The 20,946-nt window shown below is 37.9% G+C and overlaps 1 pseudogene; it reads right to left on the reverse strand.

The window, feature by feature from the left end:
• Nucleotides 1–8,309: 8,309 nt before the first annotated feature.
• Nucleotides 8,310–20,946, reverse strand: part of LOC102549955 (uncharacterized) — a 52,230-nt pseudogene continuing 39,593 nt past the window's right edge.

Raw genomic sequence — 20,946 nt, forward strand, 5'->3', positions numbered from 1 at the left:
AGATTTTAGCCATCACGAAATGCAAAATGCATTTATTTCAACTTCAAAAATCTACATAGTCTTATCACAGTCTCAACAATGTTTAAAAATACTAAGTTCAAAATTTCTTCTGAGAGTCATATAATCTGTTAACAGAAATCTTCTACAAAAATCACATATTTCCTGCGAATGCTTCACTCCTTCTTTAAAAGGGGAACAAGAATACACTTGGCAGGGAATAGGGAGGCAAAGTGTAGAACAGAGGCAGAAGGAACACCCATTCAGAGCCTGTCCTACATGTGGCCCATACATATACAGCCACGCAATTAGAAAAGATGGATGAAGCAAAGAAGTGCAGGCCGACAGGAACCGGATGTAGATCTCTCCTGAGAGATACACCCAGAATACAGCAAATACATAGGTGAATGCCAGCAGCAAACCACTGAACTGAGAACGGGACCCCCATTGAAGGAATCAAGGAAAGGACTGGAAGAGCTTGAAGGGGCTCGAAACCCCATATGAACAACAATGCCAAGCAACCAGAGCTTCCAGGGACTAAGCCACTACACAAAACCTATACACGTACTGACCCTGGGCTCCACCTCATAAGTAGCAATGAATATCCTAGTAAGAGCACCAGTGGAAGGGGAAGCCCTTGGTCCTGCCAAGATTGAACCCCCAGTGAACGTGATTGTTGTGGGGAGGGCAGTAATGGGGGGAGGATGGGGAAGGGAACACCCATATAGAAGGGGAGGGGGAGAGGTTAGGGTGATGTTGACCTGGAATCTGGGAAGGGGAATAACAATAGAAATGTAAATAAGAAATACTCAAGTTAATAAAGATAAAAAAATCACATATTTCCACATGTCATGGCAAGCATATGCATTACTGTTCCAAAAATGTAAGAAAGAGAACATAGTAAAAAACTAGTGAAACAAAACAAGACCAAATACCAGCTGAACAAATGCTCTTAGATCTTTAACTGCTTTCAGGTTTATTTACTGAAACACACATCTTTCTTTCCCTTGGTCAGATTCCACTCCCTGTTAGCCTCTTGCCTTGATCGGTATCCCATATCTCTGGCATTTTTAACTTCTTAAGGTCTTGAAGTAAATAGAAGTTTCAATGTCATAGCTTCACAAAATATTCTCTTTGGGCCTCCATGCATGTAGTTTTCTGTCATATATCTTACCCCCCTGGCATTCCTTAATCACAGAAGGAGATTGCATAACCCCTTTTATTCTTGAATCTACAACCAAAGTCATGTGGCCAAAGCTGCCACCTTCTACTCTTTGCTAGGTCTGGAACATCTCATTCTATCACATCTTCACCATCTTTTTGTGTTCAAGGAATTCTTTGCTATCTAACCTTGGCTATCCTGGAACTTTCTTGTAAACTGATCTTAAACTCAGAGATCAGTATGCCTCTTCAACACACAAATCTCTAAGTCCTAGTCAGTCAGTTCAGTTGAGAGAGTTGAGAGTCAATGCCAGAGAGTTGAGTTTGTCACACTTCAGTTTGCGGTCATTCAGTTCATGCAACTTAGAGGCAGTTTTTACTGGGACAGTAATACAGAGACAGGTTGCAGAGAGAACAAGCTAGACAGGTGAAGACAGAAAGAGTTGGGGAATGAAAAGGAGGCAGAATATAGATTTGTGGCCAAGCAAATCGATTCAGTCAGATGCTGAGAGAGAAGACAGATTGAATCAGTCATATGGAGAGGAGTTTGAGCCTGAGAACCTGGGTTGAACCAGCCAACAAGAGTTCAGAAAGAACTAGAAAGGGTGAGCTTACTTATCAGCAAGCTCTCAGACGATAAACACTTCAGGCAGATAAAAGTTACATTTAGACTACATCCTGATCCAAAAGCAGCAGAAGGAGATATGGGCAGAGCTTGAGCAAAGGGGACATCAAATCATGCCCCTAAATTGACACAATTCCTCCAACAAGGCTGTACCTCCTAATACTAACTTATTCACTCTGTATGGGCCAATCCTTCAAACACATGGGCCTATGGAGTCAAAACTACTCAAGCTAGCACATAAGCACTTAATGCTATGAACTTTCCCCTTATCACTGCTTTCATTATGTCCCATATATTTAGAAATATTGTGTATTTTTTCACTAAATTGTAGAAAGTCTTTAATTTCTTTATATTTGTCTTGACCAGTTTTTAGTCAGTAGAGTTATTCAGTTCCATGAGTTCATAATCTCTATTTTGTTTCTGTTGTCATTGATATCCAGCTTTAGTTCATGGTAGTCTGTTGGGATTCATAGAATTATCTCAATATAATTACATCTATTGAAACTTGCTTAGTGACTGAGTAAATGGTCAATTTTGAAGAAGGTAGAGTGAGGTGCTGAGGAGAAAGAATATTCTTTTGTGCTTGGGTGGAATATTCTGTAATTATCTATTAGACTTGTTTGGTTTATAACATCTGTTAGTTGGCAGCATTTCTGTTTACTTTTTGTCTGAGTGACCTATCCATTGGTAAGAGTGTCATATTGAAGTCTCCGACTATCAGTGTAGGAGGGTAAATATGTGCCTTAAACTTTTTCTCTGTTTCTTTTCTTTTGGGGGCATAGTGTTTATAATTGAAATGTCTACTGTCTTGTGGATATTTTTCTTTGAAGAATATGAGGTGTCTTTCCCCATCTCTTTTGATTAATTTTGGCTAGAAGTCTATTTTGGTAGCTATTAGAATGTCTATGTCAGTTTACTTCTTCAGTCCATTTGCTTGAATAATCTTTTCAACCCTTTAATCTGGGGTAATGTCTTTATTTGATGTTAAGGTGTGTTTCTTGTATGAAGCAGAATGAGGGATCCTGTTTTTGCTTCCATTCTGTTAGCCTGTGTCTTTTTATTAGAGAACTGAGTTCATTGATACTGAAAGATAGATATTAATAACCAATGATTGTTAATTACCCATATTGTGTTGGCAGTAGTGGTAGTGGTGGCGGTGATAGTGGTGGTGTATGTATGTGTATGTGCTTCCTTTTTCGTAGGTATATGTGTATTGTTCATATGACATTGTTTATTTCCCTTGTTTACATGTATGTAGTTAACCTCTTCCAGTTGCAGTTTTCCTAGTTTACCTATTGGAGGGCTGGATTTGTGAATATATACTATTTAAATTTGAATTTTTCATGGCATACCTTGTTTTGTCCATCTGTAGTGATTGAAAGTTTTATTGTGTGTAGTACTCTAGGCTGGCATCCATCGTCTCTTAGAGTTTTCAAAACATCTGTCCAGGCTCTCCAGACTTTTAGAGTCTCCATTGAGAAGTCAAGCATAATTCTAGTAGGTCTGATTTTATATGTTATTTGATCTTTTTCTCTTGAAGATTTTTATATTCTATCTTTGATCTCTGTGCTTAGTATTTTGATTATTATAATGCAAGGGGATTTTTTGTCCAATGTATTTAATGTCTATAAGCTTCTTGTACATTTGTAAATATCTCCTTCTTTAGGTTAGAAAATATTTTTGTCTATAATTTTATTGAAAATATTTTTTTGGGTTCTTTGAGCTGAGATTTTTTTTCTAGTTCTTTATTTCTATTATTAGTAAGTTTGGTTTTTTATAGTATCCCAGATTTTCTAAATATTTTGTATCAGGAATATTTTAGATATAATATTTTGAACAAAATATCAATTTTTTCTACTGTATGCTTAATGCCTAAGATTTGCTCTTATTTTTTGGTTTCTGCTTCCTCTCTGGATTTTTCAGTGTGTTGGCTATGTATTGCCTATGTAAGGGGCCTACTCTGTTGAGGCTCATAGAAGGGGAGGTCATTAGGGGATGATCTGGGATATCCACAGGAGGTATAGACTGGAGAGGGTGGGGAACAAGCTGCAGCTGGTATTGGTTTGCAGTGCTATAGGTGTCCCTGAGAATTAGGTTTGGAGTAATAGAAAGAGTGGTGACTGTACATGGGAAACCTACATCAAGTTATGCTTGTCTAATGCAGAGAAATATGTTCCATAATTCTACAGAGTCAACAAAATTGTTTCAAACTCCCCCAGTTGTTTAGAAACTTCTATAAACGATTTGTCATTAAACTTTTCAGTGATTTCTGCAAGTTAAAAATGCTACCTATAGATAAGAAGTTTGTTTTTATCCTTGGAGATTATAATGCCAAAGTTTAAAATCTTTCACATCTGTATTTATTCTTTTAATTTTAACCATTATCATAATTAAATATTGAAATGGAATAAGTAACAAGTAGTAAGTATGATATGATTATAGTCTTCCACATGCTTACTACTGTATAGAAAATGCTGACAATGGGAGTGATTTACTAGTTCCATTAAAGAACATAAAAGAGAACACCTTCTTCTGGAAGATGTTCATTCATTTTCTACACACATTTTAACATTTTTGTGTTTCTGTCTTTCTGAGTGTGGTTCAAAATGCAGTAGTTTTACTTGTTTCATTTTTGCCAATTTCTTCTTCTCCCCAACCCCCCAGGGATTTATGTAGATCAATAATTTCATTTTCAGCAAAGTTTACTTTCAGATAATGATTTAGTAATCCTCCCTTTCCTTTTTCTTCTTTTGACCTGTGATAAACAAAAATTCAATCATTCAGTACACACTTACTTTTTTCACATTTGACAGTGTGACCTACAGGGTAGGTAAAAACTCTACTTTGGTTGGCAGGAGTGGATGTTGGCTTCTGGGAGCCACATAGTGTCTGAAGTGGTTACATATCCATGTAGAACTTCACAGCCACTAGAAAACAAATCAACAAAAAAAACTGCAGCCTGATCTTTATGGTTTAATAATGGCAATATCTGTAAAAATCCACTAGGTTCTTGGTACCTCACACCATAGAATGTTTCCTCCTGTATATGTTTCCTATCTTTAGTAATATTAACTTACAGCCTATTTTTCTTGTAATGTATAAGCAGCCTTATATTCACTTTTAGTATCGAGCTTTTTCTCATAATGAAAGCACTCAAGGGGGCAGAATCTGAATCTGCTGAGCTATTTTCGGTTCGGATTTAATTTAGATGGTTTGAATTTTGTGAGACAATATCTGACTTTGTAGCTTAATCTGATCTTCAACTCTGGATCTGTCTGTATCTGTTACTCGGGTACTGGGATTATGGTGGTGAACTATCATGCCAGGCCTCTGATGAATTCTTAGCTTGTTCCAGTTAATAACTCTACAGTTATTAGCAACTCCCTGACATTCTTTGCCACTGCCTCAGCCTTTATATAATCACAAATTGCATTCATTAAACTCAGCAAATTTCTGTGATAGTCCACATTTTCTAAGGTGCCCAGAGCAAAGATAGTACATTCTCCTTTCCTTTCACTTAGTATCCTTATTTTTCCAAACATCAATACTGTCACCAGTTCTACTCTTTCAAACTACTTTTTTTTTGCTCCTTTGCCATAGAATTCTTTTTGTGGTTGATTGTTATGTTTTCATCAGAATGAATTGCACAAGTTTTATACTACTGCTTAAATATGTCTTTTATTTCAACTTATGTTTCCACTTATTTCAATTTACTTATGTGGTACTTTAAAGACAATTTTTAGTAAGTCCCTTATCTTTTCTTTTTTTATGAAGTTTTTTCAAAAATGCCCTAGGTGTAATTTGGCTTGGTTCTGAAACAGGACAACAAGTGATCAGTTTCACAGTATTCTGTGGTAGCACACTAAACTGAGGCCACTGTGGGATGCTACAAAAAACAGACATGAACAGAAGTCTGACAGCTTCTACTCTTCTCACTGAAAGAATTTCTATTTAATCCTGAAAAAAAATAGGTGAGTCCCAGAGGTCTCTACTTTTGAATAAAACTTTTAATATCAAAACAGCTTACTATTTTCTGTAAACCTTTCCCATATTCATATAGAAGCCATTTCTTATTTTTTCCCTTTTTATTGTATATTTTAAACTTTTATCTACCCTACCGCTCATGCTTCTATGAGAGTGCTCCTGCACCCACACACCTACTCCAATCTTATTGGCCAGACATCCCCCTACACTGAGCCATCGAGCCTTCACAGGGCCAAGGGCTTCTCCTCCCAACGATGCCAAATATGGCCATCCTGTGCTACGTATGCAGCTGGAATCATGGGTCCCTCCATGTGTAATCTTTGGTTAGTGGTTTAGTCCCTAGGAGTTCTGGGATATCTGGTTGGTGGATTTTGTTGTTCTTCCTATGGGGTTGCAAACCCCTTCAGCTCCTTCAGTCCTTTCTATAATTTCGCCATTGAGATCCCCATGCTCAGTCCAATGGTTGGCTGCAGGCATCCATATCTGTGTTTATTAGACTCTGGCAGAACCTCTTAGGAGACAGCTATATATATCAGGTTCCTGTCAGCAAGCACTTCATGGCATCAGCAATAGTGTCTGGGTTTGGTGTTTCTATATGGTATGGATACCCAGGTAGGACAACCTTTCCTTCAGTCTCTGATCCACACATTTTCCCTGTGTTCCCTTTATACTGAAGCAATTCTGGGTTAAAAATTTGGAGATTATGGGTGGCCCCATTCATCAACCAGGGACCTAACTTTTAGATATGATCTCTACAGGTTCTCTCTTCCCTTTGTTGATCATTTCAGCTAATCTTATCCCCTTTGGATCCTGGGACCTTCTCGCTTTCCTGGTATCTGAGACTTTCTGGTGGCTATTACAAGTTTCCCATCCCCCACAGCTACAAACCTCTGTTCAATTTCCTGACCTTCTTATCATCCCTGTCTCCTATCATACTTGATCCTTCTCCCCTTTTTCCCCTACCCTTCCTTTCTTCCTTCCAAGTCCCTCCTACCCTCCACCTCCAGTGAGGATTTTGTTCCCCTTTCTAAGAAGGACTGAAGCATCCACACTTTGGGCTGTCTTCTTCTTGAGCTTCATTCAGTCTGTGAGTTGTGTCATGGGTATTCCAAACTTTTTGCCTAATATCCACTTCTCAGTGAGTACATATCATGTGTATCCTTTTGTTACTGGGTTACCTCACTCAGGATGATATTTTCTATTTCCATCCATTTGCCTAAGGATTTCATGATGTCATTGTACCACATTTTCTGTATCCATTCCAATGTCGAGGGACATCTGGGTTGTTTCCAACTTCTGGTTATTACAAATAATTTTTAATATTATACATTATGAACATATGTCCTTGTTATGTGTTGGAGCATCTTTTGGATATATGTGCAGGCATGGTATAGCTAGGTCCCCAGGTAGTACTATGTCCAATTTTCTGAGGAACTACCAGACTGATTCCCAGAATTATTGTACCACCTTGAAATCTTCCCAAGAGTAGAGGTGTGTTTCTCTTTCTCCACATCCTTGCCAGCATCTGCTGTCATCTGAGTTTTTGATCTTAGCCATTCTGACTGATGTGAGAGGGAAGACATTTCTTAAAACCTGGATATTTTAGTTATTTAGTTATAGACATTCTCTTCGATGACTATAACTTCTGCTATACATGCAGCATTTGTTAATAAATTTATACCCTAACATTTAATTCTTACCTTTATTTAAACTACCAAATTTATATTCTTATTCATAAAACTGAATACACACATATAAATAGATAGGAAACTTTAGAAGGAATATTTTATAAACGTTCTTTACAATCAAGAAAGCAAACACTTTAAAAGAAGCTGATAGTATTCATTTACCCTTTGCAGATACCAAAATAATTCTTCCTACATTCCCTGTGTATTAGTCAGGATTCTCTAGAGTCATATAACTTATGACTAGTCTCTACATAGGAAAGGAATTTGTTGATGGCTTACAGTCTGTGGTCCAACCCTACAAAATGGTCTACAGGATCTGTGAATGGAAGTTCAAGGATCTAGCAGTGGCTCAGTCCCACAAGGCAGGCAAGCAAGGATGAGAGGGTCTTCCTTCTTCCAATGCCCTTATGTAGGTCTCTAGCAGAAGGTGTGTCCCAGATTAAATTTGTGTATCACTATGCCTTGATCTAGGACTTGCTTTGTCCGATATGACCTTGAACTCAGAAATCTCCTTATCTTAGTCTCCTTGAATTTATACCAAGTATGCCTCAAGGTCTCCATGCCAAGATCCAGGTCAGAAACTTTTATCTCCCAGCCTCAAGATCAGCATCACAGGTGAGTCTTCCAATTCTGGATTGTAGTTCACTCTAGACATAGTCAAGTTGACACCAGAAATAGCCACTACAATCCATCCCTTGACAACTTGACACAAATAATATCTCACGTCCACATGAAATATTAACAAGTTCATGAATGTTCCTAACATGATATAACTATTGCTTGTACAATCTCAAATGCATTTGTAATTTACAATGGGACAATATCTCTTGGGAACATTCTTTCAGTATCTCAACTTAAATACCAATTGATGGTAAAGAAATTGGAAGAAAGACAAATGTGTTCTTCACAAAATATACAGAAGCTTTCATATTGATTTGTAATCTGCATTTCTGTAGCTGGTTATGTGACCTTAGCTCGTATTTACAACTATCATCCTCTACTACCTATTCTGCATTCCTTCTACCCTCTGCAAACACCTCAACAGGTCTTGGCTCATTTTCCTGAAGGAGTGACCCATACCTTCATTCTTGATGGGTCTGCATCCTTTGTTATCCTGCTTCGATTAGGCTGCTGTACTTTCCCACTGACTTCAATCATAGGGCACAGTAGTACTACGAGACACTCTAAGGGATCTCATGCACTCCAGACATAATCCTTCTTACCTCCATTATGGAGAGGCAATCCAATTTACCCATGGTAACCTGGATCTATCACCCCTCCTAACGCTGTTATTCCTTTCTCAGCCTGTTGGTTTAAGGCAATTAGAAGCCCAAAATGACCATGGGGATTTCTGAGCTTCCAGCTCAATGGAATATTTTTTGTGGCTGCTGGAGCACTTCCCCCTCTGTAATCAAAACTCCTAGGCTAGCAGAACCTAGAGTTGTGGGGATAGGAAACAAAAACTTTCCTACAGGGTCACTAGGAGTGACAGTGAGTGGAACTATTCACTTTTCCACACCTTGATTCCTAGACATGTGGATCCCGGCTAAGGGAAAAGTACTATATATTGGATGTTCATTCAAAGCATATACTGCCTTCTAAAGAACTCTGCCATAGTTTTCCATCCTTCTGCCACCTAATTGGCACTGTAACTACATCTTTAAAAGGCCATTACGTCTTTCTGTAAGACCAGTTGGTTTAGGATGATGGGAAACATGGTAAATCCAGTGGATTTCATGATCATGGGCCCACTGTTTCACTTCTCTGTCTGTGAAATGAATTCCTCGGTCAGAAGCAATACCGTGTGGAATACCATGAGCATAGATAAAGCATTCTGTAAGTTCATGGATGGTGGTTTTGGCAGAAGCATTATTTTTAGGAAGGGCACATCCATAACCAGCATAAGTCTCTACTTCAGAATGAATAAAATGTTATCTTTTCCATGGAGGAAGTGGCCCAATGTAGTCAACCTACCACCAGGTTGCTGGCTGATCAACTTGAGGAATGGTGCCATATCTGGAGCTCAGTGTTGGTCTCTGCTGTTGGCAGATTTGGCAGTCAGCAGCAGCTTGAAGCCAGGTCAGCCTTGGTAAGTGAAAGTCCATGTTGTTGAGCCCAAGCATAATCTCCATCTCGGCCACCATGGCCACTTTGTTCATGTGCCCATTGAGCAATAACAGGTATGGCTGGGGAAAGGGGCTGACTGTTCACAGAACAGGTCACCTGGTCCACTTGATTACTGAACTCCCCTTCAACTTTTGATGAGCATTTACATGGGACATAAATATCTTCACATCCTCTGCCTTTTTGGAAAGATCTATCCACATACTTCTTCCAAAGATGTCTTTCTCACCAATTTTCCAATCATGATCTTTCCAAGTCTCTGACCATCCAGCCAATCCATTGAACCTATGAGACAGGGAACAGTAATACATCTGACCATTTCTTCTTCCAAATAAACTGTAATACCATGTGTACTGCCTGAAGTTCTACCCACTGTGAAGATTTTCCTTCACCTGTATCTTTCAGGGTTGTCCAGGAAAGGAGTTGTAATGCTGCAGTTGTCCACCTCTGGGTCATGCCTGAATAATGTGTACAGCTGTCAGTTATCCAGTCATAATCTTCTCTTCTTTAGTCAGCTGACAATAGGGAATACCTCATGAGGCTATGGGTGCATGCTTGGCAGCAGAGGTCATTGTAACAAGAATAGAAACCATAGGTATTTGAGGAACTTCATCTAACTTGTTTGTGCCTTCAGGAACTGCTCGAGCCCAACCACATATATACAATTTCCATTTAATAATAGACTGCTGCTGTGCATGTCCCACTTTATGACTAGGAGGGTCTGATAATACCTATCTCATGATGGGAAGTTCAGGTCACATGGTAACTTTGTGTCCTATTGTAAAATGTTCAGTTTCCACTAAGGCCCAATAGCCGATCAAGAGCTGTTTTTCAAAGGGAGAATAGTTATCTGTAGATGATGGGAGAGCTTTGTTCCAAATTCCTAAAGGTCTCTCCTGTGATTCACCTACAGGGACCTGACAGATGCTCCAAACAGTATCTCTATCTGCCACCGATACTTCAAGTACCAACGAGTCTGCTGGATCATATGGTTTAAATGGTAGAACAGGCTGCATAGCAGCCTGGACTTGTTGAAAAACATTCCCCTTTTCCAGGTCCCACACAAAGCTGCAGCTTTCCAAGTAACTTGGTAAGTGGGCCTGAGTAACACACCCAAGTGAGGAATGTGCTGTCTCCAGAATCCAAATAGACCCACTAAATGTTGTGCTTCTTTCTTAGTGGTAGGAGGGGCCAGTGCAATAACTTATTTTCCACCTTAGAAGGAATATCTGTGCATGCCCCACACCACTGTACTCCTAAGAATTTCACAGATCCTTGAATTTTAGTTGAATTATTTCCCATACTCTGATATGCATATATGTTACCAAAGAGTCCAAAGTGGTTGTCACTTCCTGCTCACTTGGTTCGACCAGGATAATATCATCAATATAGTGCACCAATGAGATATTTTGTGGAAGAGACAAATGATCAAGATTCCTTCTAAGTTATGATACAGGGAAGGAGAGTTAATATATCCTTGAAGCAAAACTGTAATACTGCTGGCCTTGCAAACTGAAGACAAATTGCTTCTGGTGGTCCTTATGGACAGTCAGAAAGCATTTGCTAGATCAATATATTGCATACCAGGTACCAGGAGATGTCTTAATTTGTTCAAGCAATGAAACTACATCTGGTACAATGATAGCAATCAGAGTTACTAACTGATTTAGTTTTCAGTAGTCAACGCTCATTCTCTGTGATCCATCAGTCTTCTGCACTGGCCAGATAGGAAAGTTAAAGGAAGATGTGTTGAGAACCACCACCCCTGCAGCTTTCAAGTTCTTGATAGTGGCTATAATTTCTGCAATTGCTCAGGAATGTGATACTGTTTTTGATTCATAATGTTCTTTGCAGAGGCAACTCTAAAGGCTTCCATTTAGCCTTTTCAATCATAATAGCCCCCACTCCTGGTACTAAGTTCTATCCTAATTAGGGTTTTACTGCTATGAACAGACACCATGACCAAGTCAAGTCTTACAAATGACAACATTTAATTGGAGCTGGCTTACAGGTTCAGAAATTCAGTCCAGTATCATTAAGGCAGGAATATGGAAGCATCCAGGCAGGCATGGTACAGGAGGAGCTGAGAGTTCTACATCTTTATCTGAAGGCTGCTAGTGGAAGTCTGACTTACATTGCAGCTAGGGTGAGGTTCTTAAGCCCACACCCACAGTGTCATACCTACTTCAACCAGGCTGGCCAGATCTTCTAATCCTGACACTCTCTAGGCTGTGTATATAAAAAGCATCACACCCTAAAAATCATTATGAGAAGGTACTCCTTTCGTTTATATTTTTTTCATATACAGTGAGGCTAGTATAAATTATATAATATATTTTGAAGATTTGAAAATAATATTTTAGCCCACTTTCTAGAACTTTAGTACTTCACTACCATTTTAAGCCCAGTATTATCTTCCAATATATAATTATTTTATATTCTATTTGCTACATAATAATATTTGAGGAAAGAAGAGATTAATAACATGTTTTTTAAAAGGTGGTGCTTCTGATTAAGTGATTTTTATGAATAATCTGAATAGTGTTGCTAGGTGAGATATGAAAAGAAAAAATAGTATTTGACTTATTAGAGTTGTTTATCTGTGTTAGAAGGCATAGGTGTTCAATTTAGTTAATTTTATAACTGTGTAACCACACAACAGAGTTATTAATGAATTCATTTCCCAGAGAATTATAACCCTCTTACCCAGTTCTTATCCCAAAGAGCCACATTATCACACAGCATCTTTTGTATTTTTATTGAACTTAATATAAGTATAATGGTTATCTTAGTGAAGTTTTATTAAAAAAGAATACAAAATTACTAAAAAGAACATAGAAATAACTTTTTTAAGTTGTCTAATTCTGATTCTCAATAGTGACTGGTTTTAGATAGAATGACATTTGACATATATTACAAACAAGCTATAAATAAAAGACAGTAATTCCCAACTCCCTTCTGTCTCCCCATAATGGATAGGTACTCTATCTATAGTTTGAATTGGGTCTGACAATCTAAGAAAATTAAAAAGTTTCTTGAAATCAACAAATTTCAGGTAAGCATAGTCATCTGGAATTTGTGAATATGAAGCTGAAAATCAGAGAGGCAAGAAAGTTTTAATAGGCTGTATAACAGAATGAATGGTGCCTGAGGAAACTGATGAATTCCCAGAAAATTGGAGACAGTTCTACGTGAAGACACAGCATACCACTCCTAGGTATATACCTGAAAGATGCTCCACTATACCACAAGGACAAATGCTCCACTATGTTCATAGCAGCCTTACTCATAGTAGCTAGAAACTGGAAACAACCCAGATATGCCTCAACTAAAGAATAGATAGAGAAAATGTGTTTCATTTATACAATAAAATACTATTCAGCTATTAAAAACAAGGAGGCCATAAATTTTGCAGGAACAAAAAAGAACGAGGAAATATCATACTGCATGAAATAAGCAAGACTGAAAAGGACATGAATGGTATGTACTCACTGATAAATGAATATTAGTCACAAAATACATGGTATCCATGATATACCCCCCCCACAAACCCAAAGAAGGTAAATAAGAAAGAAGGCTTAAGTGAAGATGTTTGAATCTTACTTACAATATTATTATATTTAATAATAGTCATAGAAAACAGAGGGAGGAAGGAAACTGTGTGAGAGAGAAAATAGGGAGGGGAATGGGACACAGGGTCAGAATCAGGTGTAGGGAGAGACAGGAGAGATGGCCGGAGGGCCAGGAGAATGAGTGGAATCCATGCAGCTTCCAGAGTATGTAGTGGGTGGAATCTATAAGAAATTCCAAAGACAGGGATGTCAAGAATCAATGTGTATGACCTTTACATCTAACATTAGAAATGTAGAACCTGAAGAACCCACATTTTGTAGCCAGGCAGGACTCCCAGTGGGAGGATAAGGACACAAATCCAGCCTCAAAAGATTTAACCTAAATATTGCCCTGTCTAAAAGAAATACTGGGACAAAGATGGTGCAGAGACTAAAGGAATGCCAACCAATAACCTGCCCAACTTGAGACCCATCCATGAGTAAGCACCAAATACCGGACATTATTAATGATACTCTGTTATGCCTGCCCACAGGGCCTTAGCCTAGCTGTCCTCTGATAGACTCCCTCTAGCAGCTGACTGAAACAGATGCAGACACCCACAACCAAACATCCGACGGAGTTTTGGAACCCTTATGGAAGAGTTGGGGGGTAGAATTGAAAGCCCTGAAGGGGATAGAGACTCCACAGAAATACCAACAGAATCAACTAACTTGGACCTTTAGGAGCTCTTAGAGACTGAGGCACCAACCAACAAGCACACACATACTGGACTGAGGCCTCTGTCATATGTAGCAGACATGCAGCCCAGTCTCCACGTGGGACCTCAACAATTGGAACAGCTGTTGCTTGACTGTAGAATCTGTTCCCAAAGAAGGCTATTTTTTCTAGCATCAGTGGGAGAGGATTTGCCTAACCCTACAGAGATTCCATGTGCCTGGGTGGTCCAACCTTCTCAGAGAAGAAGGGAATGGAATAGGAGAGGGACTCTGGAAGAGAAGACAGGGAAAGGGGCAGCATTTGGGATGTAAATAAGCAAACAAATAAATAAGTAAGTAAATAAATAAATAAACTGGAAAAATGGCAAGGTGCTACCTCATAGTGAGTATTCTCATTGAAATACTGATTTCATCTTATATATAGAAACTTTCAATATTATTAAAATATATCAAATCCCTGCTTTATGGAGTTTGCTAGTATATAGATTATGAAGTAAAATAGTGTGCCATTATTCAAGAACATTGTTTAACCCTTGATTCTAATATTTCCTCTACCAAAGCACATCCAATAGAAACCAAAATAGGCTGTCTTAAATACAAATTTACTTTTACTTTGTGGGGTTGTGTTTATTCCATTTATTTTATTATTTTGATGTTTCCTGATTAAATACTGGATTCATATCATTTTTACTCTACCTTCTCTTACCTCCAACTATTTCCATGCCCCTCCAACTCCCTCTAAAATTCATGACTTCTTGTCAAATTATTACACACAAACACATCTGTAAAAATAATAAGCCCATATAAATGCACAGTAAATACAATCTGCTGAGTTCCTTTGATGTTCTTTGTCTGCTTATGTGTTTAGGGATAACCACTTGGAACTGAGTAGCCAACAGGGGGAAGACCAGTTCTGCTTTTCAGCAATCATTAATTGCTTGTAGCTCTACATCTTGGGGAAGATGCTTGTGAGTTTCTCCCGTCACACTGGCATGCCAGGTGGATTTGTCATTGAGAAAGTTCCCTTTATGAGAACTAATCATTAAGATTTCAGGGGCACAACTCCCGGCCACATATAGAAGATGCTATCTCATAAGAAATGTCCTGTTCCTCTGATTCTTAAAATATTTTCTTCTTTCTTCTAGGGACTTGGACATACAGATTGTGTTGTAGATGTTTCAAACAGAGGCTAGCACCCCATGCTCAGATATTCTCTACATTTGTGAACAGGTGTGAATTTCTTGTTGTGACCTTTTGATTGCTAACAATTTTCTCAGAACCATTTACTAAATTTTCTCTTATTTCCCCACCAAAATCTGTGACACATCAAAGTTCTATCTAGATATATTGTTTCACTGAGTGACAGCCATTCAACTTTTACAACAAGAATTTTGCTGGTTTCTAAATCTGAAACTGTTCTGCTTGCTCTGGTTTTGCTCTCTTACTAAGCCTTACACAAAACAGGGAAGTAATAGATGATCTTAAAAAAAGTGACATTGTAGTGACTTGAAAAACTTGTCATAGTCATCAGTATTTTTGTATTAATACATAATATTTCAGTGCCTTTTCTTCATTAATTTAATCAATACAAAATAAAAGGCAAGAATTTCTGCCTTCTATTGAGTGCTGTTTATATCTTTTTATTTAGCTTTTAGTAAGTTACATCAAAAATGTGTATTGGCTGGGCACTGAGCTCAGAGACACAGTACTTGTCGAATATCTACTAGTGCTGAGGTTTAATTTCTGACCACACATATTTATAATTTTGTATATATTTTGTTGATGGGTTACTATAGTTCAGTCTGCATTTGTTACTGATTTAAATAATAACTAAAATAGTTCATATTTTTATAATTAATTTTATTTTTAAGCTGATTATAAATTTTCAAGTCTAGATATGCTTTTTTATTTTCTTTAACTTTTTGTCTTATTTTGGTGGCAAATAAACCAATAGCTGAACAGGAATTATCTGAGTTGTTCTTTGCATTCTCCTTGTGTTTAAGGTAAAAAACCTTTTTTAATGGTAAAACATTTACTGATACAGTTTTACTTTGTATGTATGGGTATTTGCCAGCATCTATACCCATATAGCACTTGAGCCTGGTGTCTACAGAGGCAAGAAGAGAATGACATATTTTCTTATATAGGAGTTGAAGATAGCTGTGAGCTGCCATGTATGTGGGTTCAAACCCAGGTCCTCTGGAGAAGCAGCCAGTGCTCCTAACTACTGAGCCATCTCTATAGCCCCACATTGTTTTAACAATATTTATTATTTCATCATTGACTTTATATTTCTTTTAGGAGTTCTATTTGAGTACTATTTTTAGCCTAAGGTATTTCTTTGAATTGCTTTTTTGTTTAATTTTTGAGCAGATATGAGAAGATGATTCTATTAGTTTTTAATCTTTCCACAGTTCATTGTAATACTAGAATAAAACAATTTTTATACTGCAGCAAACTTTTTATAACTTATTTTCTTTTATTAAAATTTTCAGAAATGTTCGTAAATAATAATATTTCATTAAAACTTCTAGTTTCGTATTTGTTGACATCAAGCCTACAAAAGTCTCATGAATTAATTCAAGCATGTATATCTGTTCCTATTCTCTAAACTAGTTCCGTGTGATACACCTCTTACACTGTGTCATTAGGTCTGTTAAACCTACACTGACAGTCAGTTGAGTCTCTTGATTTTCAATCTACCGCAAGCTTTTTTAATAACTTCAAAATATCATTTGGTGCACTTTGAATATTGCATTTTACTTTTTGCTTTTGAACACATAAAATGTGTTCAAATGACAGCACGAAGAAGATAGAATGCTATTATGAACTAGGAAATACTCAGTTATCACTTCATTATACTGCATTAATAAATAAGCAAATGGAAAAATCAAAATTTGTTCATTGGAATTCTTTACAGAAATGTGGGAGTAAATTCTAAGGGAAGTTATATGAGATGAACAAATTCAAAGGTAAGTTCAAGATTCAAGACAACATTTAAAGACTTCAAGGAAATATCTCAAAGAAAGCATACTATTGAGTCATTGTAACATTATGGCTCAGATAGGAAATCATTTCAGTGTCATCCCTCGCAACATTTATTTTCTTCAACAATAATATTAGAAAAGATAATCTGCCTTCAAGAAGTCAAAAGGAATAGGGAAGTTAAGGCTTTCCACTGATTATACCCATCGAACACACAGAAACTTCTATGAACATGAAAAGCCTCAGAGTATTTTTTACATCTGACAGAAGTGCTCACACAGGAATCATGAACAAAAAATACAGTGCCTTTCCAGGTGTAAGTGGACGGGAGAGAAAGAATATAACAATTACAGTCTTCTGTGGGGTAGAATACTGAGACATGCACCACAAAACATTTTTTGGCAGGCCTTTAATTCTTCTGTATTCTTCATGAATAGAAAGAGTACCTTTTGTCTAAATATTGAGTTTTTATAACCACATGTAAAACTTTCTGTTTTTTAAAATCAGATTTATTAGTTGATGCTTACAGGAATGAAAAAGATACCAACTAAAATAACTTTTTTATTGGATTTTTTTGTTTACATTTCAAATGTTATTCCCTTTACTGCTTTCCTGGACATAAGCCCCCTATCCAATTCCCCTCCCCTTCTTCAATAAGGGTGTTCCCCCTTCCCAACTCCCCCGACACTACCTTACAATGGGGCTTCCAGTCTTGGCAGGACTAAGGGCTTCTTCCATTGGTGCTCAAGATCATCATCTGCTATATATGCAGTTGGAGAAATAGGTCTGTCCACGTATAGTCTTTGGGTAGTGGTTTAGATCCTGGGAGCTCTGGTTGGTTGGTACTGTTGTTCTTATGGGGTTGCAAGTCCCTTCAGCTCCTTTAATCCTTTCTCTAATTCCTCCAATGAGGACCCTGTTCTCAGTTCAATGTTTTGCTGCTAACATTTGTCTCTGTATTTGACGTGCTCTGGCTGTGCCTCTCAGAAGACACCTTTATCAGGCTCCTGTCAGCATGTACTTCTTAGCTTCATCAATCTTATCTAGTATCCATTTCTGTATCCATTCCTCTGTTGAAGGGCATCTGGGATCTTTCCAGGTTCTGGTTATTGTAAATAAGGCTTCTATCCACACAATTTCAATATGAGGAATGAATTCTGTGTTTTTTTGTTTATGATATCTTGCTAGAAACCTCTTCTTACTGTTTACATGCAAAATTTATCATTTATTTAACATATTTGAATCCATCAAAATAAGACCTCCCTAATACTTTCATAGAACAAATTTATATTTTTCATTAACTTAACAGTTTTCTAAAGTCACCAGCAATAGACGAGTTTCCCCTTGCTCCACATCCTCTCCACCCAGTATTGTCCTTGAGTGTTTGATCCTAGCCACTCTGAGAGGTATAAGACGGAATCATAGGGCGCTTTGGTGTGCATTTCCCTAATAACTAAGATGTGGAACATTTAATGCTCCTTGGCAATCTGAGAATGCTCTGTTAAAAAAATTCCTGTTTACTTATTTACTCTATTTTTAAATTGGATTATTGTCATATTGCCTCCCATGTCTCTGCTGGGGTTGCCCTGCATCACCTGGCAAGATGCCAGGAAGGCAGAGCAATGTCTGGAATGGAGAGTGCATAGTGGTTCCTGTCTTCCCTTTGAGTTCCCAGGTGCTTCTGGTATACCACAGTAAGGGGAAGTAAGGAGATAAAGTCAGGAAACAGGGGTCCAAGATCTGCCTTTCACTTTGGTGTGTTGGAGTACCAGGCAGTGATGTGAAGGTGTGCCAGGATGAGGGGAATCCAGTCTGATTGAGGTGAAGTCCCAGTACACCACAGGAGCTATTGAGGAAAAACCTTCCTTGGAAGTCTTAGTTGAAGCCCCCCCCACACACACACAGTGATCCTTCATGAAGCAGCTCTCTGAGATGAATCTAGCTTGTTCACATCACTTTATTTTGATGGTAGATGTGAATGCACACATCTTATTCAGGGTGAAAGAGGGTTCATATAGCTTTTACAGGAAGGAATACCCAGAAAGGGAAAGTCATTGGCTCCAGGCTCTAGGTTAGATACCTCTTAAGCATGAAGAAGTACTCTAGTCTTTAAGCTACATACCTAAGTATACATGGTCCTCTCAGTGGTGTGTTGTGGTTACAGAGCAGGTACAGAGACATTTGGGAATGACTCTATATTCCTGCTGTTAAATCTCTGAGATTACCCAGGTTGAATTCATTCAACTTTACCAGTTCTTATACCTGTCAAGTAGCATGGATCCACATGCCCTACAGGATATTTGTGCAGTTGGTGTCCAATTTCTTGCTCTCTTTATAAATATTGAATATTATATATAGGGCTGGTTAAGATCTTTTCCCAGTCAATAGGCTGAGTTTTGTGCTACTGACAGTGTTCTTTACCTTAAAAAAGCTTCATGAGGTACCATTTATTCCTTGTTGATCTTAGATCTTGAGGCATTAATATTATGTTCACGAACTTGTTTCCTGTACCAATGGGTTCAAGGCTATCCCCCACTTTCTGTTATATTATATTCATATATTCAGTTTTATGTTGAGGTCTTAGACCCACATAGACTTGAGTTTTGCACAGGATGACAATCATGGACCTACTTTCATTCTTCTACATGCAGACATGCAGTGAGACCAACACCATTTGTTGAAGATGCTTTTTCCCCCACTATATGATTTTGACTTCTTTGTCAAAAATCAAGTGTCTGTGGTATGTGCATTTATTTCAGGTTCTTTGATTTGATTCCGTTGGACAGCTTGTCTGTTTCTATACCACTACTATGCAGTTTTTATTACTATTGCTCTGTCGTACAGATTGAAATTGGGTGTGGTGATACTGCCAGAATTTCTTTTATTGATCATGATCATCTTTGCAACCCTGGGCTTTTTGCTTTCCCATAGGAAGTTGAGAAGTGCTCTTTTGACACTTGTAAAGAATAGTGCTGGTATTTTCATGGTAATTGCGTTGAATTTGTAATCACTTTTTGCAAGATGGCCATTTCACTATGTTAATCCTATGTATCCATAAGCATCAAGATCTTTCCAACTTTTGAGGTTTTCCTCAATCTCTTTCTTCAGAGACTTGAAGTTCTTATACAGGTCATCCACTTGCTTAGTTATAGTTATACCAAGATTTTTTTATTGGATTTTTTACTAACATTTCAAATGTTATCCCCTTCCCTGGTTTCCTGTCTAAAACGCTAGCCCATTCCCCCTCCTCCTTGTTCTAAGAGGGTGTTTCCCCTCAAACCCACCCACTCCTTCCTGCGTCCCCACCCTGACATTCCCCTACACTGAAGCATGAAGCTTTGGCAGGACCAAGGGCTTGGTTAGAGTCACACCGAAGTATTTTATATTATTTGGGACTATTATGAAGGGTGTCGTTTCCCTAATTTCTTTCTCGGCTTGTTTCTCTTTTGTGTAGAGGAAGGCTACTGATTTGTTTGAGTTAATTTTATACCCAGCCACTTTGCTGAAGGTGTTTATCAGGTTTAGTAGTTCTCTGGCGCAACTTTTGGGATCACTTAAATATACTATCATGTCATCTGCAAATAGTGATATTTTGACTTCTTCTTTTCCAATCTGTATCCCCTTGATGTCCTTTTGTTGTCACATTGCTTTGGCTAGAACTTCAAGAACTATATTGAATAAGTAGCGAGAGAATGGGCAGCATTGTCTAGTCCCTGATTTTAGTGGGATTGCTTCAAGTTTCTCTCGATTTAGTTTAATGTTGATGACTGGTTTGCTGTATATGGCTTTTACTATGTTTAGGGATGGGCCTTGAATTCCCATTCTTTCCAGGACTTTTATCATGAAGGGGTGTTGAATTTTGTCAAATGCTTTCTCAGCATCTAATGAAATGATAATGTGGTATTGTTCTTTCAGTTTGTTTATATAATGGATTATGTTGATGGGTTTCCATATATTAAACCATCCGTGCAAGCATGGGATGAAGCCTACTTGATCATGGTGGATGATTGTTTTGATGTGCTCTTGGATTCGGTTTGCCAGAATTTTACTGAGTACTTTATTTCATAAGGGAAATTGGTTTGAAGTTCTCTTT

This window comes from Rattus norvegicus, chromosome 4, assembly GCF_036323735.1.
Source record: "Rattus norvegicus strain BN/NHsdMcwi chromosome 4, GRCr8, whole genome shotgun sequence".
Taxonomy (NCBI): Eukaryota; Metazoa; Chordata; class Mammalia; order Rodentia; family Muridae; genus Rattus; species Rattus norvegicus.